This window comes from Pseudophryne corroboree, chromosome 2 (assembly GCF_028390025.1).
Source record: "Pseudophryne corroboree isolate aPseCor3 chromosome 2, aPseCor3.hap2, whole genome shotgun sequence".
In the NCBI taxonomy this organism is placed as follows: domain Eukaryota; kingdom Metazoa; phylum Chordata; class Amphibia; order Anura; family Myobatrachidae; genus Pseudophryne; species Pseudophryne corroboree.
In genome coordinates this window covers 868,658,790-868,683,491 of record NC_086445.1, presented here as the reverse complement: position 1 = coordinate 868,683,491, position 24,702 = coordinate 868,658,790, and the positions used below count along the sequence as shown (strand labels likewise).

The 24,702-nt window shown below is 47.3% G+C and overlaps 1 protein-coding gene across 1 annotated transcript in view; it reads left to right on the top strand.

Moving 5' to 3' along the window:
• SEZ6 (seizure related 6 homolog) overlaps positions 1–24,702 on the top strand; it is an 874,081-nt gene that overhangs the window by 625,564 nt on the left and 223,815 nt on the right. The gene's annotated exons all lie outside the window — the stretch shown is intronic.

The following is a 24,702-nucleotide window of genomic DNA, read 5'->3' as shown; positions in this document are numbered from 1 at the left end:
AGCGATAGTAGTAATGCTGCTAAGTGTCACAGCACACATCCAGGCACCTAAGATGGCACAGGGGAGTGGTATCACGCATGATCAGTAGCAGTAGACATTGCAGTGGGCAGTGGCAATCTATGTGAAGACAGCTCTCTGGCTTCAAAGTAAGGAGCACTCCTCTCTAACATAAATATGTGTGTTTCTTTACTATAGTTATAAGTGAATGTACAGTAGGTGTAAACATGTCTCAAGGTTAATAAAATGAAGTAAAAAAAAGGTTGTGTGTGTATTATAAATCAGAGTGTAGAAGGTAGAGCACATATGAGAAAATTCCTGATTTCTGGTTTCTTAAAGGGGTGTGGTTTGCTGGGTGTGATGTCTAAAATGTGATGTTGTCTAAAATGGCGTGGTTTAGGCACATTAGACCTGCTTTAGACTTACCTGATTTTTCAATTGTGAGTGTTGGCTAGTATGAGCAGAAAGAGAATTCATGCAGCTGGAACAGTGCACAACAATGAGAAGAGAAAAGCAAAGGACTGTATCCTATTACTGTATCTCATGTTATTACCTCTACAGCAATGTACTGTGTTGGCGCAGTACAGCTGGGTACGCACTGGAGCATTGTGTACACTGACAACAGTGGTGCAAGTAGAAAAAAATGTCTTACAGGTACTGTTTGCGCGCTGACAAAAAATGGGTGTGGCCAAATGGGGCATGGCCAATGAAAATGGGGACGTGATACACATATGGGGGGCAGATACACATATGATGCCAATAGTACCAGATACACGTTGCCCCACAGTGCCAGATATACATTGCCCCACAGTGCCAGATACACATTGCCCCATAGTGCCAGATACACATTGCCCCATAGTGCCAGATATACATTGCCTCACAGTGCCAGATACACAAATGCCCCCAGAGTGCCAGATACACATTGCCCCACAGTGCCAGATACACATTGCCCCATAGTGCCAGATACACATTGCCCCATAGTGCCAGATACACATTGCCCCAAAGTGCCAGATACACATTGCCCCATAGTGCCAGATATACATTGCCCCACAGTGCCAGATACACAAATACCCCCAGAGTGCCAGATATACATTTCCTCACAGTGCCAGATACACATTGCCCCACAGTGCCAGATACACAAATGCCCCCAGAGTGCCAGATACACATTGCCCCACAGTGCCAGATACACATTGCCCCATAGTGCCAGATACACAAATGCCCCCAGAGTACCAGATATACATTGCCTCACAGTGCCAGATACACATTACCCCATAGTGCCAGATACACAAATGCCCCCAGAGTGCCAGATATACATTGCCCCACAGTGCCAGATACACATTGCCCCATAGTGCCAGATACACAAATGCCCCCAGAGTACCAGATATACATTGCCTCACAGTGCCAGATACACATTGCCCCATAGTGCCAGATACACAAATGCCCCCAGAGTGCCAGATATACATTGCCCCACAGTGCCAGATACACAAATGCCCCCAGAGTGCCAGATATACATTACCCCCCAGTGCCAGATACACATGTCCCCACAGTGCCAGATATGCCCCCAGTGCCAGATACAGAAATACCCCCACAGTGCCAGATATGCCCCCAGTGCAAGATACAGAGATGCCCCCAGTGCCAGATATGCCCCCAGTGCCAGATACAGAAATGCCCCCAGTGCCAGGTACACATGCCCTCCCCCCTTCCCCTGCTGCTTACAGTGCTGCTGCTGTGCTGTTCCTGTGTGCAGAGCCGGCCATAGGCATAGGCAAACTAGGCAATTGCCTAGGGCATTTGATATGCCTAGGGGCATCAGCAGCTTCTGCTGATTAAAATGATATGCGGCATGCCTATATTCTGTGTGTAGCATTTCATATGCAGATACAGCCAGTCTCACACAGTATATAGGCATGCAGCATATCCATTTAATCAGCAGAAGCTGCTAGTGCATCCTAGCCACATAGCAATGCAAATAAGATGCATTTTCATAAAAATAAAATAAAAAAATAAAAAGGTATGCCCGACGTTAGCATTGAGGCAAGATTTATGAGGACACATCTGTATCCAAGCAGAGGCAGATGTCACAGTGTTAGTGGCAGTGTGAGTGCTGTGTGCATGTGAGTGGGTTGGTTGTGCAGTAGTGCTCAGAATATGTGTAAGGAGCATTATGTGTGTCATGTAAAAATGCATTAATAATGTGCAACATATGTGTAAGGGGCACTATGTGTGTCATTATGTGTATAAGGGCATTAATAATGTGCGGCATATGTGTAACAGGGTACTACTGTATGTGTGTCATTATGTGTATAGGGGCACTAATAATGTGCAGCAAATGTGTAGGGGCACTATGTGTCATTATGTGTATAAGGGCATTAATGTGCGGTATATGTGTAAGGCGCATTATGTTTATAAGGACAGTAATAAGGTGTCTCATATGTGTAAGGGGCATTACTGTGTGGAATGTGTATAAATGCATTACTAATGTGTGGCATTATGTATATAAGGTGATCAGGTGCTCTACCATGTGGCATTGCATATAGAAAGGGCACTACTGTGTTGTCTAATGTGAATAAAGAGCAATAAGGTGTGGTGTAATGTGAATAAGGAGCAATTCAGTGTGATGTAATGTGAATAAGGGGCTCTACTGTGAGGATTAATGTTTATAAGGTAAAGTGATACTACTGTGGGATGTAATATGAATTATGGACACTATCGCATGATCAAATGTGAATAAAGTTGCAGTACTGTGTGGCGTAATTGGAATTGGGGTTATTGTGTGGCCATGCCCCTTGCCAGCAAACACACCCCTTTTTGGGCTGTGCGCCAAATGTGGGAACTGTTCCTATTTAAAAATTGGTACAAACACCAAAATAAGGACTTCTATGGGTGAGGGGTGATGGTACTGGGAAAGAGGTGCAGAGTCAGAGGCGGAACCAGCGGTGGTGCTAGGGGGCACCAGCCAAAATCTTGCCTAGGGCATCATATTGGTTAGGGCCGGCTCTGCCTGTGTGTGAGGAGAGGAGAGAGCAGCGTGCACCTCTCCTGCCCCTCAGTCTCCGGCAGCGGTGCAGGTGTCACTCTACCTTCAATTAGGCCCCGATCCGTGAGCCAATGAAAGCTTGTGGTCCGGCAGCCAATCAGGAGCCTAGGCTGCTGGTCCGCGAGCTCTGATTGGCCCATGGGCCGGCGCCGATTTGAAGATAGACACTGAGGGGCAGGAGAGGCGCACGCTGCGCTCTCCTCCCCTCATGCAGCAGCGGAGGGAGAGAGTGGCAGCCCAGCGGCGGTGGGTACGGGGTACCCACGGCTAAATTCTTAAGGGTATGCCGTACCCACCCGTACCCGCTCCCACTTGCACTGCTGACTGACAATATTGCAGCCGACGGGCCAACATATATCCACTGTACACAGCAGATCGATGTAATGACGGATGGAACGATTCATCATTCTGTCCTTCATAACACTGCACGGCTCCACCAGCGATATCGTACAGTTGGCAGTGCAGCACATCCAACCAGAAGATATCGCTAACAACCACAGGAGCGAGCAGATTGGCCATACACACTGAACAATCCGTCCTAAAATTACATATCAGCCCAAAATTACTCCAGTGTGTATACCGAGCTTAAGGGGTTGAGTGGTATAGCTGGCAGGCAAAGGTGAAATGTATAATTTTAGATATGAAAATAAAGGGGTTGGGGTTTCGGTGGCAATGATAAACTACACATACTGTATAAAGTCTAATCTCCTGTCACTTTACATCCACCAATTCCTTTAAATGAAAATAATTACTACAGCTTAATTTCATGACTAAAGCTAATGATGAAATTCAGGTGATACTGGCAATGGCTTGCTTTGACAAGGATTCAGCATATAAACTCATGAAACAAATTCTGCATTCTACAGTACACATGCCATGCAGTAAACCTCATCTATGAGTCACACCTTATCTGTGGGTTACTGGTTTTGTACCTATGCTCCTATATTTTTCAGCCAGGGACCATAGAGGTGCAGTTCTTTGACCTAAAAGGTGGCCATCTGTCCGGGATTACTTTGGAATGGCTGTAATTCAGGACATCTTTCCAGAGCCTATAGATTTAGTCATTCCGAACAGGCAGTGTCCGGAAATTAAACATTTGCAAATCAGCCAACCTCCTCTGTGTCAAGCCCTTCTGCTCCCTTCCGCCTGATCCTTGTCTGCTTCCACCCACAGGTGCACACCCACCACCCCCTCTGCTTCTGCTTGCCTCCTTCGCCCCTCCCACCCATCTTCCTCTTTGCTTCTACCCAACTTTCCCTGTCCTCCCATGTCCTCCTCTGCTACCACCCACCTAGTCTGCTATGTGGTGTACTGACTGTGTTCCATACAATGTTGCATGTACTGCAGTGCAGTGCCACCTAGACAGCTAATTCATCATCTACTGTTGCTGCCACAAGACTATAAAAAGTTGAAACTTTCCGTCTGCCATCTACAAGAGGTGATAACTCACACCAGGGTATTGTGATTTCCCAGTCCTCCCATGTCACATGCTGGAGCTGGGACCCCATTGCCGCCGGGTTTGGTGCTCTCACTTTGTGGACCTGTATGTCCCCACTGCCGGCCTGAAAGTGTTTAGGCACTTACCTGTTATTGTTGCTGGCATTGTCCTCCTGGTGGTTCCTACTATTCTGAACCACAGGTGACGCCAATATGGATTGGATCATATGATCTGCCATGCGAACTAACTTCCAGCAACTTCAGTCACACGTTCCGCCCAGCCTATCCGTGCACAAGGCCTGATTCTGACTTGTATGGTATTGCACAGCCACAGGGAAGTGGCTGTACATTACATACAAATAATATGAAAAATGCAGCAGGAGGCATTTGTAGGAAATAGACGCTTTCTGCATGTATCTGGGATCCAAGGGGCTAATTCAGACCTGATCGCTGCTGCGCGTTTTCACACAGCGGGTGATCAGGTCTGAACTGCGCATGCATATGCACCGCAATGAGCGTGCACGACGGTCCACAGCGACGGGATGGTGTGACAAATCCGATCACACCGGCGATCGCAAGAAGATTGACAGGAAGAGGGCATTTGTGGGTGGCAACGGAGGAGGGAACTAGCGTTTTGTGGTAGGATTCGTGACGTCAGCCTCGACCCCAATCATCGCAGCAGCTGAGTAAGTCCTGGTGCACAGCCCAGGACTGCATAAACTGCTGTTTGTGCAGCTCTCCTGCACATGCTATTGCACACCTGCACAGCTAATTCCCCCTCCCCATGTAGGTGGTGACTATCTGATCACAGGGATGGAAAAACGCAGCCTAGCGATCAGGTCTGAATTACCCCCCAAGTGCATCCATTTTGTAAAACTTTCCATATTGTCACCCCTGCTCTACCCCCTACAGGGGTGGTGGTTGTAAGCAATCACACAGGACCCATTCTGCACATGCGCAGAATGGGTCCAGCACCAGAGCAGACCCACAAACATTAGATTAGTATGTAAACCATCAGGTCTACTCTACATGCCAATCTGGATCAGGTGCACAGAGCACAAAATTTAACACAAGAACTGCTGACAGCACACTGCCAGTACCACAACTATCTCAGAGAACCAGTTTCATGGCTCCAAGTTCAGTACCTGCTTCAGTATTTGCTTCATAGCAGTCTGCCTAAGTGTGTTCCAGTAAACCTGCTTTAGTATTAGCTTCATAGCATTCTAAATGTGTTTTCAATCACAGCTGCTTCAGTATTTGCTTCCCAGCACCTTCCTCATTGTGTTCCAGCAAACCTGCTTCAGAATTAGCTTCACAGCATTATGCCCCATTGTGTTCCAGCAAATTTATTTCAGTATTTGCTTCATAGCATTCTGCCTCAGTGTGTTACAGCAAGGCTGCTTCAGTATTTGCTTCACAACAATTTGCCTCAGTGTGTTCCAGTAAACCTGCCCCACTCAGCATTTGCTTCACAGCATTTAGCTCCAGTGTAATAAAGCAAACCTGCTCCAGAATTCACTTCACATCATTTTGCTTCAGTATTATCCAGCAAACCAGCACCATACCGCCCAACCAGGGGCGTCGGAAGGGGGGGGGGGGGACAAGGGGGCAGCTCGCTCTACCCCAAAACAGAGAGGCGCCATCCAGCCGGCCTTGCATGCCAGTGTAGCCGCCACCAGCAGCTGTGTGTCCGGCACTGCTACTATATTACTTTACAGCGCTGAATCTGCCTTTCCCATGTGCTCCGCCTAGCGCTGGCCCGACGCATACGCGGGCTACACAGCCGCGTAGAGCGCCGGTCAGTGGAGGGCACCACTGCTGGTAGTGGGAAGTCCCCCTCACTCACTGCTGCCGCGCGGCCACCCGCCAGATCCCAGCGGCTCCACGGTCCTCCTCTATCCGGCCCTCTCCTCCCGCCCGCCTGCCTGTCTGCCCGCTGGCTCCTGCCCGGTGGAACTGTCCAGCAATGATCGGAAGTTCCCCTGGTGTTTAATTCATGAGTGGGACACATTCAGCAGCACAGGTGAGCTGGTGTGTGTAATGTTCATTTCCACAGACCCCCTCCTTGTAGGACTACACACGGAATCAGGGCTTTGCGGTGCTGGCAATGAGTAGGGGAGGGTTTATAAGAGACAAGTAAAGATAAATGCTTCCTTCTCAGAGCATCAGTCCAACATCAGAAACTGAGGAACACTATCACCTCACAGTGCCTGGTCCATTCCAACAGGGCCGGCTCCAGGCACGTTCGGCTTGAGCGACCACGCAGGGCGCTAAGTTTTTAAGGGCGGCTGTCACATTCAAATTTGGTGCCGGCTGCTAGCCAATCAGAACTCATGAACCGGCTCCTGATTGGCTGCCAGATCACGGGCTTTGATGGACTCACGAACTGGCGTCATATTTGAGATGCCACAGGAGATGGGGAGACCATATTTACTGAGGGGAAAGAGAGGCACGTGCTGCGCTCTCCTCCCCCCCCCCCCCCCCCCCAGACACCAGCAGCATGCCCTGTCAGTGGAGCCCAGCGGTGGTGCTAGAAGAAGGGGAGTCCAGCAGCGGAGGAGCCCGGCGGCGGTGTTTGAAGAGGAGACCAGCAGCGGAGGAGCCCGGCGGCGGTGTTAGAAGAGGAGTCTAGCAGCAGAGGAGCTGGCAGCGGTGAGCAGCACTACTGTGGGCATATATGTATCTGGCACTGTGGGGCATATCGGGATCTGGCGCTGTGGGGCATATCGGGATCTGGCACTGGGGGCATATCTGGATCTGGCACTGGGAGCATATCGGGATCTGCCACTGGGGGCATATAGAGTATGTATCTGGCACTGGGGATGTATATTTATCTGCCACTGTGTGGTAAATCTGTATCTGGCACTGCTGGGGGGGTGGGCATATCATGTGTATCTGGCACTGCTGGGGACATATCATGTGTATCTGGCACTGCTGTGGGGCATATTGTGTGTATCTGGCACTGCTGTGGGGCATATTGTGTGTATCTGGCACTGCTGCGGGGCATATCATGTCTATCTGGCGCTATACTGGAGACATTATGTGTAAGGAACACTACTGTGGCCAGGGCCGGACTGGGACTAAAAATAGGCCCTGGCATTTTTGTAGCACACAGGCCCGCCTCGGTGTCAGCATATGACTCCTCTCCTTACTATTCCTGACTCTTCCTACTTCTTAGTCTATGCTCTTACAAATATAATTAATATTATAACAACATACAAGTGTACATCATTCTCTATTAAAATACACACAACCAGTAGTTGAAGTGGAAATGTTGAAGTGAGGGTATGGAAAAGTAAAGGTTGTAACTAAGCCTCCAGACAAGGGGCGTGGCCACTCAAAAGGGGGCATGTCCTTCAGTGTAGTTTACCACACCATATACCCCTTATACACATTATGCACCACAATAGTAGAACCCCTTATACTATCTAGTACTGGTGCCCTTTTCACATTATACTACACAGTATGAGCCTGAAATTTACATTATACCACATGGTATGAGTCGAAATTCACATTATAGCACACGGAATGAGCCAAAATTCACAGTATAGCACACAAAATGAGCCGAAATTCACATTATAGCACACGGAATGAGCCGAAATTCACATTATAGCACACGGTATGAGTCAAAATTCACATTATAGCACACAGTATGAGCCGAAATTCACATTATAGCACACAGAATGAGCCGAAATTCACATTATAGCACACAGAATGAGCCACCATTCTCATTATAGCACACAAAATGAGCCAAAATTCACAGTATAGCACACAAAATGAGCTGAAATTCACATTATAGCACACGGTATGAGCCAAAATTCACATTATAGCACACAGAATGAGCCAAAATTCACAATATAGCACACAGAATGAGCCAAAATTCACATTATGCCACATGGAGTGAGACAAAATTCAGGGAGAGTGACAGCAGGGACATAGGGACAGGGAGAGTGACGGAGGGACAGGGAAAGAGACAGCAGGGACATAGGGACAGGGAGAGTGACAGAGGGGCAGGGAAAGTGACAGCAGGGACATAGGGGCAGGGAGAGTGACAGAGAGAGGGACAGCAAGGGCATACAGTAGGGACTAGAGAGAGAGAAAGGCAGCAGGGTAAGATTACCTATTTAGCAGCGGCGGTGCTGAGGATGCTGTTGTCTGCGGTGTGGTGGATGAAGAGGCTGTGGTCAGTGCAGGGCAGAGGAGGTTGTGGGTCTAGAAAATGGTGCGGAGGAGGCGGCTGTGGGAGCTGGTGGAGGTGCAGAGAAGGACTGAGGGCACAGGTCTATCCAGTTTAGCTCATCACTGTATGCCCATCTACAGCAAGGCAATCTATATTTTAAAGCCAAACAGAGAACCTCACCCATACCGATATTGGCAGAGGAGGCTGAGGGCAGTGCTGTTGCATCAGAGGAGGAGGCAGAGGGCAGCAGCGGTGCAACAAAGGAGGAGGCGGCTGTGGTCATGGCCTTTGGTGCGGCACTGCAGTGCGGCTCCTTTGACTGCTGCGCTATTATTTCAAATCTGCCGCGAACCGGCACCCAATCAGGAGCGGCCGCGTGGACAAGAGAGAGAGGTGAGGACAAGAGAAAGAGAGAGAGGTGAGGACAAGAGAGAGGCAGGGACAAGAGCGAGGTGAGGACAAGAGTGAGTAAGAAACAAGATTGAGAAAGAGAGGTGGGGATGAGAGAGAGCAAGAGATGTGGGCAGAGACAGAGAGAAAGGTTAGGACCTGAGAGAGAGAGAGAGAGATGATGGCAAGAGAGAGAGAGAGGGGTGAGGGCAAGAGAGGTGGGGACGAGAGAAAGAGAGAGGTGATGACAAGAGAGAGAGGGGTAAGGACAAGAGAGAGGTGAGGATGAGAGAGAGAGGTGGGGACAAGAGAGAGAGAGAGAGAGAGAGCGAAGTGGGGACAACAAGAGAGAGAGGTGGGGACAACAAGAGAGAGAGGGGGTGAGAGAAATAGGTGGGGATGAGAGAGAGAGAGAGAGAGAGAGAGAGAGAGAGAGAGAGAGGTGTGGGCAGAGCATGAGAGAGGTGAAGACAAGAGAGAAGTAGGGATGAGAGAAAGTGTGGTGAGGATGAGAGAGAGTTGGAAACGAGATTGAGAGAGAGAAAGAAGAAGTGAGGTCAAGAGAGAGAGAGAGAGGTGAGGACAAGAGACAGAGATAGGTGAGAAGAGAAAGAGAGAGGTGAGGACAAGAGAAAGAGAGAGGGGGGTGAGGACAAGGGAGAGAGAGAGAGAGAGAGAGAGAGAGAGAGAGAGAGAGAGATGGGGGTGAGGACAAGAGAGGGAAAGAGGTGAGGATGAGAGGGAAGAGAGGAGAGAGAGAGAGAGAGAGAGAGAGAGATGGGTGGTGACAAGAGAGAGAGAGAAAGAGAGAGAGAGAGATGGGTGGTGACAAGAGAGAGAGACTATAGGGGACAAGAGAGAGAGAGAGAGGTGAGGACAAGAGAGAGAGAGAGAGAGAGAGAGAGAGATGGGGGGTGAGGACAAGAAAGAGGGAAAGAGGTGAGGACGAGAGGGAGAGAGGTGAGGATGAGAGAGAGAGAGGTGAGGACAGAGAGAGGTGAGGACAGAGAGAGAGAGAGAGAGAGAGAGAGAGAGGTGAGGACAGAGAGAGAGAGAGAGGTGAGGACAGAGAGAGAGAGAGAGGTAAGGACAGAGAGAGAGAGAGAAGTGAGGACGAGAGAGAGGTCAGGATCTGAGAGAGAGAGAGAGAGAGAGAGAGAGGGACAAGAAAAAGTGAGGTGAGGACAAGGGAGAGAGACATCATGAGAGAGGTGAAGACAAGAGAGAGGTGTGGACGAGAGAGGTGCAGACAAGAGAGAGGGGTCAGAACCTGAGAGAGGTGAGGGCGTGAAAGAGGTGAGGGCAAGAGAGAGGTGAGGGCAAGAGAGGTGAGGGCAAGAGAGAAAGGTGAGGATGAGAGAGAGAGAGACAGTGGTGAGGACAAGATAGACAGCCAAGGCATGTATACACCTGCAGTCACCTGGGGGGCAGCACTCTTCCTGCAATGCTGATGCTGCAGCTGGTCCTGTGCTGTGGTACTGCTTGGGCTGGGATCCAGGACTGCGTGGATAATGGGTCTCCTCACCAGGGGCTCAGTCAGGCAGGCTGCAGGCTGGGCTGCTTGTGGGCGGCTGCGTGTAGTGCCATCACCCAACACCGTGCTGCTGCTCCTAGGACTTCTCTCCCCTGCGGCCACTCCCAGAATGCTGTGCGCTATGACGAGAGAGAGAGGGATGAGGACAAGAGAGAGGGGGGGTGAGGACAAAAGAGAGAGGAGAGAGAGAGAGGGTGAGAATGAGAGAGAGATAGAAGGATGAGGACACCGGGGGGGGGGGTCATTCCGACCCGATCGCTCGCTGCAATTTGTCGCAACGCAGCGATTGGGTTGGAACTGCGCATGCGCCAGCGCCGCAGTGCACCAACGCATGGCAGCTTTCGCTACCTAGCGATCGCCTCTGAGACAGAGGCAGTCGCTAGGCGGGAGTGGGCTGAATGGCGACGTTAAGCCGCCGTTTAGGGGTAGTGGTCCGTCCATCGCAGGCGTGGCCGGACCATAGGGGGGGGGGGGCGGGCCGCAGCAGTCACGCAGCTGCTGCAGCCAGCGGGAGCAACGAGCAACTCCCGGCCAGCCGCAGGAGCTGCGCTGGCCGGGAGTTGCTTCTCAAATACAAAGGCATCACCTCTGTGCGATGCTTTTGTATTTGTGCGGGTGGGGGGGCCGGCATTGACATGCGGGGCGGACTAGCCCTGTGCTGGGCGTTTCCCCGCATGTCTGAGTTAACGATCGTAGCTGTGCTAAAATTAACACAGCTACGATCAACTCAGAATGACCCCCAGAGAGAGAGAGTGGGGTCGGAGAGAGAAATAGAAAGCAAAGAGGATAGAGAGAGTGTGAGAGTCAACCAGGGCATCATGTATACACCCACACTCACCCTGGCCAGGTGGACAGCACTCTCCCTGCAGTGCTGATGCTGCAGCTGTCTGTCTACTGTACTGCTGCTGGGGCCGGGATCCAGGGACAGGGGCTCAGGCAGGCAGACTGGGTGCTTGTTTGCGGGTGGGCGGCCGCGTGCCACCATGCTGGGGCTGCTGCTGCTCCTCGCTCGTTTACTACCCTCCCACTACCGCGGCCGCTCCCAGAATGGTGTGCGGACGAGCGCGATGACGTGCTCACACTGGCATTCTGGGAAGGTGGGAGGGAAGAGGAGATCAGCCGCACTTTTATCCAGAACGCAGCGGCTGCACATAGGCGCCGGGCGCTGAGTGTTGAAAGGGGGCGGAGCTATTCGGGCAAGCAAGCAGACCGGCCCATCTGGCCATCGGCCCTTCTGGCATTTGCCAGAAGTGCCAGATGGCCAGTCTGGCCCTGACTGTGGCTGTTACGTGTAAGGCTGCTAATTGTGTGTGTAGAGGGGGGGTGAAAATGTATTTATTTATAGTTTGACAATATGAAGTTGCAAGGCTACGGCCATTTTTCCAGGAGCACGCACGCCTTCGGCGTGCGCATGGGATGGGGCACTTCAACATTTTCTCGCTCGGGGTGGTAGTAGGCCTGGAGCCGGACCTGCATTCCAGGTTATCATACATTGTATTCAGGATATATCCATATACAGAGACAGTCACATGACTAGTGTCACATAACACAGAGACCTCAGCACTTACACATATACAGTACATAGGGAAAATAATAAAGATGCATGTATACATATTATACAAGGGTGCAGGGGAACTTGCAATCCACATCACAGGTTGTTGTAAGTCTACAAGTATTGGAATGCCGCATTGAAGGCAATGTACTGTATCGCTGTCCATGTGCTGCTAAATAAGGATCGCAGAGCTGCATGTCTTTCCATTTGGATCTTGGGTGTGCATGGTGGGACTTGTAGTTCCACTAGTCACAATATGCCGGATGCACAGTATATCTCCATGCTTCGATTTAACTTTACAGATAGAGGTGCTCTATCTAGCAGATGTGTGTAATGGGCTATATCTGACGTAATGTGTAACGTGTAATGGGCTCTACCAGGCATAATGTGTATAATGGGCTCTACCAGGCGTATTGTGTATAATGCGCTCTACCTGGCATAATGTGTGTAGTGGGCTCTACGAGGCATAATATGTATAATGGGCTCTACCAAGAATGATGTGTATAATGGGCTATATCTGACATAATATGTATAATGGGCTCTACCTGGCATAATGTGTATAAGGGGCTTTACTAGGCATAATGTGTAACGTGTAATGGGCTCTACCAGGCATAATGTGTATAAAGGGCTATCTGTCGTAATATGTATAATGGGTTCTACCTGGCATAATGTGTAAAAGAGGCTCTACCAGATGTAATGTGTACAAGGGGCCACTCACAGCTGCTCCATAGAGTTCCGTGCAGGTGCAAGTGACCAATCTATGGTGGCCAGAAGCTAGGGGCGCCAAATAGAGATTTTCTCTTGGCCCCCCCAACCAAAAAACGTTCTGAAGCCCCTGCGCCCAACTGTTCCGATTCCAGCGAGACAGACTTGCTACTCTATTCTGTCCACTGCCCACCTGCAGCCACAGTGTCCTGCGGGCAGGGGTACAGTTTGGGGAGCCTTTGATCACCCACTGCTCTGCTCTGCTCTGCAAAGCAGCTAATGACGTCTGAAAAGATGCCATGTGCTTATATACATTACAGGGAGATGACCCGGGGAATGCCACACCCCTTCCACCCGTGGCTACACACCCTTTCACGGTCTCGATTCACGGGACAGAAAAGTTGGAAGGTATATAGCACCAGTATTGCTTTATAGCATACATAGTATATCACTGCAGCTGCTTTATTAGTGCTCCAGCAAGCAGTTCCAGTGTTTTGTGCAGCCTGCTTCAGCTGTGCTCCCGGCACCCAGTTCCAGTGTTTTGTGCAGCCTGCTTCAGCTGTGCTCCCGGCACCCAGTTCCAGTGTTTTGTGCAGCCTGCTTCAGCTGTGCTCCCGGCACCCAGTTCCAGCGTAATTGCCTACTCCAAAATATTCTACATACTGCTAGAGCCACAGACTATCCTGCTTGCCTGCACCTGTTCTCAGTATCTGTTCTACCCATTCTGCAGCATCAGTATTCTACTGCTACTTGTGGCCGCATGAGAAATTGCATTATTAAAGTCATTCAGCTTAACTCACACTCCAGCACAGCTAGCCCAAGGGGCCCCGACCCGAATAAACAGATTCTTGCGCCATGACACCACATATGCGGATCAGTCAGAAAGGGTAATTACATTCCTACCTGCAGTATATTGGATTTCACATTGTGACCTTGATTGAGACATTTATGGAATACATTTCAGCAATTGCAATGCCTAGAGACCCTTTAGCCCATTCCCTTTAATCATTTATGAGATGTTTTATAAAACCATTTTTATGCACATTTATTAAATGAGATTGGAGAATATGCATGTGATTCATATATGTATACATGTGTACTTTTACCATACCCCCCTTTTAAATAATTACTGTAATTGATGATGGTCACACAATTGTTACATGTCTGTGTAATTTAATAATTCAATACATACTTCTTCTTACACCATCTCCCTCCACCTTGGTGGCCTGTAAGGGGGATCTTTTTGTGGGGCACTCTTCGCAAATCTGATTTTAACTAAAACATAACTTTGATTTTTGCAATTAAAATTAGACACACTGGACCTCATTCAGGTTCAGTAGCAGAATCTGCTACTGCTTCCTACCGTTTATGGGAGGCCGACCAGCACAGGGCAAGACCACCCAGCATGCAAAGTGCCACTCAGCATTGCGATCGTATGGAAAATGGCTACACATGAAGGCGAAACACTGACATTTTTTTCTTCACATGCTTGTGTAGTCCAGACCACTCCCCAAAAATGCCATGTCAATCTTCTGATTGGCCAGATATCTGAAAAAGCATGTTTTTTGAGCTACAGTTTCTCTCTTGTCACAACCACCTCATTGTGATTGGAATGTTTGCAGGGATTAGTAAATCTGGGATTTCCATACTTGTAATCAGTGGTTGAAGTGGAAATTTTTAAGTGGGGGTATGGAAAAGTGAAGGTTGTAATTATGCGCATGCCGCGCTATGGAAAAAAAAGGGGCGTGGTCACTCAAAAGGGGGCGTGTCCATAAGTGTAGTGTTCCACACCATATACACATTATTTACCACAATAGTAGGACCCCTTATACTATCTAGTACTGGTGCCCCTTACATATTATCCCACACTGAATGAGCCAACATTCACAATATGCCACACAGTATGAGCCAAAATTCACATTATCCCACACAGTGGGGGTAATTTCAAGTTGATCGCAGCAGGATTTTTGATAGCAATTGGGCAAAACCATGTGCACTGCAGGGGAGGCAGATATATAACATGTGTAGAGAGAGTAAGATTTGGGTGGGTTATTTTGTTTCTGTGCAGGTATAAAGGCTGCTTTATTTTTACACTGCAAATTAGATTGCAGATTGAACACACCCCACCCAAATCTAACTTTCTCTGCACATGTTATATCTGCCTCCCTCTGCAGTGCACATGGTTTTGCCCAATTGCTAACAAAAATCCTGCTGCGATCAACTTGGAATTACCCCCAGTATGATCCACAATTCAGGGACAGGGAGAGAGAGTGACGGCAGTGACAGGGAGAGCGACAGAAGGGACAGGGAGAGCGTCAGAAGGGACAGGGAGAGCGACAGAAGGGACAGAGAGAGTAACAGCAGGGACAGGGAGAGTGACAGCAGGGACAGGGAGAGTGACAGAGGGACATAGGGAAGCAGGGATATTTTACCTAATGAGATGAGCAGTGGAGGTGCGGAGGGGCTGTGGTCTGCAGCTGTGCAGAGGTGTAGTTGGCGACGGTGAGGAGGAAGCCCTAGGTGATGGCAGAGGAGCCCATGGGCAGTGGCAGTGAGAAGGAGACCATGGGCGGCGGCGGTGACAAAGAGGCCTTCGGTGTGGCGGTGAGGTCCCTCTAACCCTGACCTGCCTTTTGAAATGTGACGCGCAGCCGCTCCTGATTGGCTGCCGGTTCCACAGCTCTGATTGGCAGAGCGGAATTTCAAAATCAGCAGCGGGTGGGGTGGGAATCAGTGCTCAAAGTGCTGGTATGCCATACCGGAGTATACTGGCCCACTTCGAGCACTGCTTGTAATGATAAAAACATCAATGGGTAATCAACATACTTTTCTTTTCTACAGCATGGATTCTCCAAGTTGCAGTGATTTGGGCTTTAGTAAATCTGAGAGATGCAATCTCACTAGTGAAACTCTCAACCATTGCAAACCTTCCACTTAGTATATATACCCATTAGTCAATATGGGCCTGATTTAGAGTAGACCCAAGTCTGTAATCTTGCAATGTTCAGCAGCTGGGTGCATGCATCTATCTCAGTCAGCTCTCCCATGTAGCTGTATTGGCGTTATGGTTCATTTGTACATAGCTTAAGTTGAAGGAGGGCATGTCATGGACATGTACAGTAGATTGAGTTGTGGGCTATTCAGAGTTGCGCATACGGAGAGATCAGACCACATAGCCTTCATAAGCTATCCTACTCAAGCACATCCCTTCTATACAGTCCACACATGCCCTTACATATTTTGTCTTTATTCACTTCACATCCTCCTGACCCCTGGCCAACATTGCTGTGTGACTATATCATACAGCCCTTTACAATCTGGCTGGACCATTTTCCAATCCAGTCTTTATTGTCATCACCAGTTCACATGCATGAACAGCCAACAAAATTTTCCATGTGCAAAAAAACAAACCATAAATCCCTCCATAATAATACAATTAGAGTGGTTTAACATATTTATTGCTGTAGGGAAAATCTTCCTTTCAATCAACTCATTCGGCATAATATTGATCTATATAGTTTATTTGAGGGCAGTGTAGTAAACACCCCATGGTTTGGATTTGAAAGGTCTCCCTAGTATAGTGTTCACTTTAGTAAAAAGACATTTTTCATACAATATAACTCCTGAATGCTAGGTAAGCGCAAGCCAATCGCTTTACATTCTGTTTTACCACCCTGTCAAGAACTCTGCTGCTGTACAATGGCCAAACCAAACAACAATTTTGAAAGTTAAAACATTTTCGGTAATACAAGAATAAAAATTTACTAGTATTATTATTATTACATTTTATTTATAAGGCGCCAAGTGTTGTGCAGCGCCGTACAAAGGACAGTACAGGGAGACAAAACTTAGCATTACAGTAAATAAATAACAGAAATTGAGTACAGGTAACAGAGAGCATCACAATTCTCTAAATATAATACAGCTAAGATGTAAGTAGTGAGAGAGTGATCATCGTACCACTAGGAGCTGGCGGCCATAGATAGATATGAGCCTTTACCAGCAGGAGAAAGATGGGTTAAAGATGGTCGCTGAGTAGGTGAGAGCTGCGAGTGAAATGTTTTGAGAAGAGGGCTTAGATAACAAGAGGAAAAAAGGCGCCCTGCTCTGTAGGGGTGTGGATCATTAGATCGACAGTGTATAGGTCGACAATGTTTTGGTCGACAGGGTTTGAATGTCAACAGGGTTTCTAGGTCGACATGTTCTAGGTCGACAAGTCAAAAGGTCGACATGAGTTTTTCAGGGTTTTTTGGTGTTGTTTTCTCCGTACAGTGACCGGGAAGCCCAATTAGTGCACCGTGTCCCCTCGCATGGCTTGCTTTGCTTGCCATGCTTCGGGCAAGGTGCCTCGCTCCGCTACTGCTGCACTCGGCACAGGTTACCGTTCCCAATCGTAGTCCGCGTGGATCGTTAAGTACGAAAAAGTTCAAAAAAATAAAAAAAGTGAGAAACTCATGTCGACCTTTTGACCTAAAAACCCTGTCGACCTTCAAACCCTGTTGACCTAGTGACTGTCGACCTATAGTGGTCGACCTAAACATTGTCAACCTAGGCACTGTCGATCTTCAGACCGGATCCCGTCTGTAGAGCTAACAATCTAGTGGGAAGGGTGGACAGACAGATGACATGAGGTACAAGCAAGTGGGAGGTAGCCTGATGGTAGTATGTAAGCAAAGCTGAGATGTTCAAGTAATGAGGCAGGGCGATGGAGGGGCGGCCTCAGGACTAGGTTATGCATCGGAAGGGTATGCTTTGATGAATAGGTGGGTTTTTAGTGCCCGTTTGAAGCTTTGCAAGGTCGGGGAGAGTCTAATGGAGCGGGGGAGTGCATTCCACTGAAGCGGTGCAGCACGGGCATAGTCTTGTACTCGAGCATGGGAAGCATCGACCAGGGTGGTAGATAGGCGACGGTCATTGGTCGACCGTAGGGGATGGCAGGGAGTATGAAGGGAGAGGAGGTTGGAGATGTAGGGAGCAGTGGAATTAGAGATGGCCTTGTATGTGAGGGTGAGGCGTTTGAAGAGGATTCTGTAGGGGAATGGGAGCCAGTGTAGATTTTGTCAGAGGGGAGTGGCAGATGTGGAGCGGCGGGAGAGGAAGTTATTACCTTGCACATTCCCAACGCACGCATTTTCCTTGAAAAGAACAGGTGTTGCTGGGTCTTTTTAACTACACTTTGAGTGTGAACACTTCATGATAGGTTCTATGCAATGTTGATAACCGGCGCCGAGGCCAGGTGCGATCGATCACCACCCCCACATCAGGGAGGGAAAGCAGTGACTGCCTCTGCAGTTGTCTCTCTCCCCAGCACAGCACACAGCAGTGTGTGTGCTGGGCTGGGGAGAGAGGCGCTGCAGCAGTCAGTCCTCTCTTTCCCCGCTCCAAGATGCCGATGCCTACAACGGGGAAGAGGGGGCGCAGGACCCGGGCCTCTCCAACAGGCCCAGGTAAAGAGTACCCGCCTCACCTCTTGGTGTCAGTGGTCATTAGTAAACAGGGAGTATAACAAGGGACTTAACACACATCCCTGTGGGACCCCTGTACTTATTACAATCTCACTCGATATCATGCATTTTAACCACTTATGGCCTAATAATTAAAGAGTCCAAGACCCATTTGCAGATAAGATAATGTACAAATAAGATTCTTGCAAAAATGTTTTTATTCTCTAAAAGTAAGGGCAGCATTATCGGTCCATGTATTTGCCTAAATGCAAACTAAAAAGGGGCAGGAATGCTTTCCTTAATGCGATGCAATAGATAGCACCTGTCCTTGTGTATCAATGCCTATTCTCCCTATAGATTGTAAGCTTACAAGCAGGACCTTCCTACCTCTATATTAGGGATGGCCAAACCAGTCCTCGAGATCTACCAACAGTTCACATATTCCAGACCACCTAGCTGGTCCATAGCACAGGTGTAGTCATTACTAATTAAGATGTGCTGCATTCATTCCTAACTGATAATTCTACAGATCTCCAGGAGGCCTGGCAAACATGAACTGTTGGTAGATCTCGAGGTTTGGCCAGCCTTGCTCTATATCTTTCTGTTATTACCTGGTTTGTTCTATCACTGTTTTCTGTTAAAGCGCAACAGAATATGCAGCGCTATATAAGAGGTCTGCACTGATAGTGATGATAGCTACAAGTCAATTGATAGTGGCGGTGAAGCTGGATACCTCTGATTTCAAGCAAATATACGCATTTATTTCCAAGCACACAGTATAGCCACACAGGGGCATAGCCAGAACTTAAAGGGCCCCATAGCAACATTTTGATGAGGTCCCCGTCCCAATGCTTCTAGAGAGACACTTCTCTGCAGCAGTTGTTAATGTTATGCCCTATAATAGTGCCCTAGTTCATTTTCTGAACCATAGTAGAGCTTATTCAATATTATGCCCCATAGTAGTGCCCTAGTTTATTTTATGAATTGCAGTAGTGCTTAAGTTCACCCTATGTCACATTTCAGAGCTGCCAGTACACATTATGCCGCACAGTATCCCCAATTCACATTATAATATATAGTGCTCCCCGTTCATATTGTGCCTCATTACAGTGACCCGGTTCATAGTATATAACATTAAAATGCCCTCCAGTTAATTTTATACCACACTACAATGAGCAGGTCCAGGGGCATACCTAGATATATTGCAGGCCACAAGGAAAAAGTCTGAAAGGACCCCTACGTACCACCCAATGGCAAAAATGTAAATAACACATGTAACTTTGACAGGGAAGGTGGGCCCCTCTCAGCTCTGGGCCCCATAGAAGCTACACTGCCTGCACCTATGGTAGCTACGCCCTTGTAGCCACATCTGCAGCTGACATGCTTGTGAATCTGAATCAGCATCTGTGTTTGGTACGAGCCTAACATAGGGGCATATCTCTAGCCCTATCTCTACAAGGGAAGCATGGCGGCAGGCGTATATAGCAGGATGCTGGGTTGCCTTAATGAATTCAGAAACGAAAAAAACATAGGGCAATATGAATCGAGCATTATGGGGGATAGCTGACTTGGGGAAATATATATTCCTGCAGAACAGTCACCACACCAAATCATACAACAAAAGTCACATACTGTAACAGTGGATTAAACACAATAAAATACAATGCCCTGCAAGTCTAACAGTTAGACAGTAATCCCATCAAGAGTGTGGTGGAAGTCCATTAAGATTGTATATAATATAATTGGCGAGTCCAGGTGAGCACATCTGGTAGAGATTCGACCAACAGAATACTTATATAATAATCCTAGAATGGGATGTACTAACCTTATGGTGGATATCCCGCCACACATCGCCAGACATTGCATCGATGCTAATTGCATATATTACTCCTTTGCTTCCTTACGTCTCAGCTGCAGGGCCGGTTCCGGGGCTTCTTGCGCCCCGGGCGGCATTAGGGGGCGTGGCTTCATACAGGGGGGGTGGTCAGTTACGCCCCCTGTACTGTAGTAGGATGCATCTAGTTCCCTTCGTGGAGAGGACCTTTGCTGTGCGGTGTGCGATGACGTCAACGCGCACCGCACATCATTACAGTAAAGGTCCTCTCCACGAAGGGAAACCAGACGAGTAGCGTCTAGTTTCCCTTCACAACGGGCAGCCGACGAAGGGAAACTAGACGCTACGCGTCTAGTTTCCCTTCACAGCGGGCAGAGGGCAGCGGGGGGCACAGCAGCAGCGGATCTTGCCATGGTGCGGCGCCCTCTGGAAGGCGGCGCCCCGGGCAAAAGTCCTGCTTGCCCGTGGCAAGATCCGCTACTGCTCAGCTGTATTGTGTACAGAGAACTGTGGTGCTAATTGTTACCTGTGTTCTGTCTTAGTTTTACTGTAATGTTAAGTTCTGTGTACCCTGTATTGTTCTAATGTGTGTCATGTGTACAGCGCTGTGAAACACTTGTACCACCATATAAATAAAATGTAAAAATAATAATAATAATAACATGTACTAGCATATGCGATTAGTATTGTGAAGATAAGCTCTACCGATAGCTGTCCTACGTGATGCTCTCCCGTCCCTGGACTTCTGGGTTTATGAACCGGGAGTCTGTCTGCGCATGTGCATTAGGACGTGGTGGGCGTGGGGCATGCTGGGAGATATCCAATCCAAACAGCGCATGAGGGGTATGCTAGGAGGGATACTATTGGATCCCTCACACAGTGCAACGTGGAAAGAAGCCCATAGGCATCTATAGGGTAATGCTAGCTATAGATGGCATTACCCACTGCGTCAGTGCCCCGGCTATAGGGCTTTAGTACATTTGAAAATGCGATAAAACCCCTAAAAACTGTGTTTTCGTACATCCTAACCTCAATCTGATTTTTTATTTTTTTTATAAATTAGAAAAAATTCGACTTTTTTGTGTTTAAATATAACATTACAGAGTATTTTGTGCCATCAGTGGTAAAGTCACAATAAATAAAAATTATTTGCAATTACTCCTGTTATCAATTGGAGGATTTAAAACCATTTGTGCAGCTCTCTTCTTTTAATGTATTGGGGGTTTTTTTTATCATTAACCCTTTATTAACCTCTTTTCAGAATTTGCATGTATGCTTAATTAGCCAACATTACTGTTCACCAGCATTACTGTACTATTATACAACCTTTAAAATGTTCATTACACTAGGGAAACTCCTATAATGCTTTGTTCTTGCTTGTCCTATAGTCAAATAAATAACTCTAAATCCTTGATATTTATCCAGCTGACAAAAATAACGTAGCACTGTTTACCCCAAGCATCGTATACTGATTGACAACGTGAGGTTTGCTGAACAGCCTCTGCCACGTATAGTAATATATGCATAGCACATCGCAAGGTTCTGACCATGTCCATCGGCTGATGGATTCGCAGTGCTATCCCAGAACCGTCTTAGTATGTTTTATGGGAGGCATTGGGGACCAATCATGAGCGTTTCACTCTCTGACACTGAGGGCTGCAGGTGGAAAGCATCAGCTAAATGATGATAGCAGCAGCTGTGATTCACACAGCTATAATTCCCCTAAAGAGGATTGGTGACATCATAAAGCACAGATCTGTCCGAAGGGCAGTGGATCCGTCAGTGTCACAGGGGTCTTTGGTATGAGCGCAGGCTCCTCAAAACACAATGCTTTATACACTAGGGAGCTGAATAGGTGTTGGCTGGTAGCCCAATGCAAAAAAACAAGCCCATCCATATTCCTCTCCCGATTACATTGCAGATAGCAATCTTTCTCTCTTGTAACAGTTGACGACAGTCAAAGGTCATAAAAGCAGAACTATTACTGAATGTGGACAGGCATTATGTTCCCAGGTCAGAAAGCAGCATTAATCTAACAGGAGTGGGGACAGTGAGAATAGATATATGTACCCCAAATTTGGATTACAATCTTGTACCTTTTAAAATAATACTAACAACACAAAATATTAATTCTGCTATCCTACTTTCATGTACAGAGTTGCAGATGGTTCTGCTACAGTTGTCGAAATGTTATTGAAATAAAACTGTAAGAAGCAGCCAATTTGCATTATTGCCAGCCTGTTTGTAGGGTTCCCTTGGCCAAAGCCATTCCAAAGTGCGATGCTACAGAATTAGCACTGCTGTTTTCAAAGCAATCAAAGAGAATTAGATGGGTGCAATGCGCACCCTCCTGAAAGGGGATAAACATAAAGTCACTCCGCTTTCTAGATTGTTACACAGCCTGGATAGAGTAGATAATAAAAGGAATGTGTGGGTATACCAGCGCTGGCTGTAAAAATCATATAAATAGGACGGTTTGCTTCATATAAAAAAATCACAAATTATTTCTTAAAATACACAGTAAACCATGAAAGGGTATAATAAATGCTGTTTGTAATAAAACTCAAATATGAACACCTCCCTGCATAGGATCTCTATTGCAAGTCCACTCACACATGTATATAAGAGTTACCAATGGTTTTTGTCTAGGACAACTTCCAATTTAATGCAGTTGCAGTAGAGCAAGATTGTTTACCGGATGTAAAAGAATGATGATCCCTTGGTGGTGCATCAGCCTTAGGAAAAGTCCATTTTGAAGCTGAAGGTATATGCCGGAATGATGATGTGGTGCAAAGTTCAAATGGTGGATTGATGTCCAAATAGTTGCCAACTACATCTTCCATCATCCACTGCAAATAAACATCACCAACTCTGCTGATCACCTGTGTGTGATGTGATCGTGCCTACATACATAACTGGCTGGTCCTTTGTATGATCCACACCACCTGCGTTGAATGCTGCTCCATCAGCGGTGTCTGTATACTAGAACTGTGGGTAGTACTACAATAAACACTACTGCTGGTTACGTTTATCCACCTGGCATGTCTACCAGCTATTATGTGCTGGTGTATACTAATAACATCTAGTATACATACACATATAAACAAGAATCACATACTAGGGTAACTGTGTACTGAGCATATTATGGGGCATATTTATCACAATCCATACTTTTAATGCAGAGGTCTTATATATTCACAACATGAAAATGAAAATTTTCATGCAGATTTACAATTACGCTCTTGCTGGAAGACGAGCTCCAATAAGAGCCCATCCCAGCGAAGACCTGGAGGCAGAGAGATAGCTTATGCTATCACTCTGCTTCCTGTCTTGAGTCCCCCGCAGCCGGAACATGCATCATCCGGGGCCAATGGAGAGGGATCCAGAGGTTCCACATAATATTAAATGATAAATATTCCCTGATGTAGCTTGGTCAAAATACAATGTTTCAAACATAAAATGTACAAAGACAAAATACACCCACAAACTACCTGTTGCAGCATCAGGTCTCTGATGGGGGCAGACACTTCACAGCGTTAGGCCCCACTTCCTTCTATTATACTCACAAATTGCAGCATTACGTATGTGAGGTGACAAGGCTTTGATTGTCATCTACCCACTGTAGAGACAGAGACAAAGCTGTCTCCATCTCAGAAGACAAACCTCGGTACTGGGTGCACAGTAAAATGAGGGATGTTGGGCTACATCACTCATTGGCCGTCATTCCGAGTTGTTCGCTCGCTAGCTGCTTTTAGCAGCATTGCAAACGCTAGGCCGCCGCCCTCTGGGAGTGTATCTTAGGTTAGCAGAATAGCGAACGAAAGATTAGCAGAACTGCTACTAAATAATTCTTTGCAGTTTCTGAGTAGCTCCAGACCTACTCCTAGACTGCGATCAGCTTGGTCCGTTTAGTTCCTGGTTTGACGTCACAAACACGCCCTGCGTTCGGCTAGCCACTACCTTGTTTCTCCAGCCACTCCTGTGTTTTTACCTGGCACGCCTGTGTTTTTTAGCACACTCCCTGAAAACGCCTTGTTGCCGCCCAGAAACACCCACTTCCTGTCAATCACACTACGATCATTCGAGCGTTGAAAAAACGTTGCTCGAGCTTGTGTAAATCTCCAAAGTTTTGTGTTAAATAACTAATCGCTCCATTGCGAAAAACGTCAACGAGCTAACAACTCGGAATGACCACCATTTACCCACAATCGCTCTGAATTAATTGGCCCACTTTGTACTGAAATCTAGAGAAGCATCATTACAAATCTAGTAAAAAAAATGGCGTTTTCCAAATAAATCTGCATCTATAGTTTAACAATAAATGTAAGAAATAATACTTTGCTTGATAGTGGCACTATAATTATGCTACCCTCAAATTATGCCATGTACAATGAATGAAACATGCCAGGCCATCAGTTAATGTAAATATATTCATTTTCTATCTTGTAATAAATCCCAAGACGCCCCTATCACTGCACAAACAAATCTAGAAGAAATGTTATTGACAAAACTACAAAGTTATTTTGGTAATTATTTAATAGGAACTGTTCCCCAGAGGACAGCGAATGCTCATGAATCTGAGATTAACATGC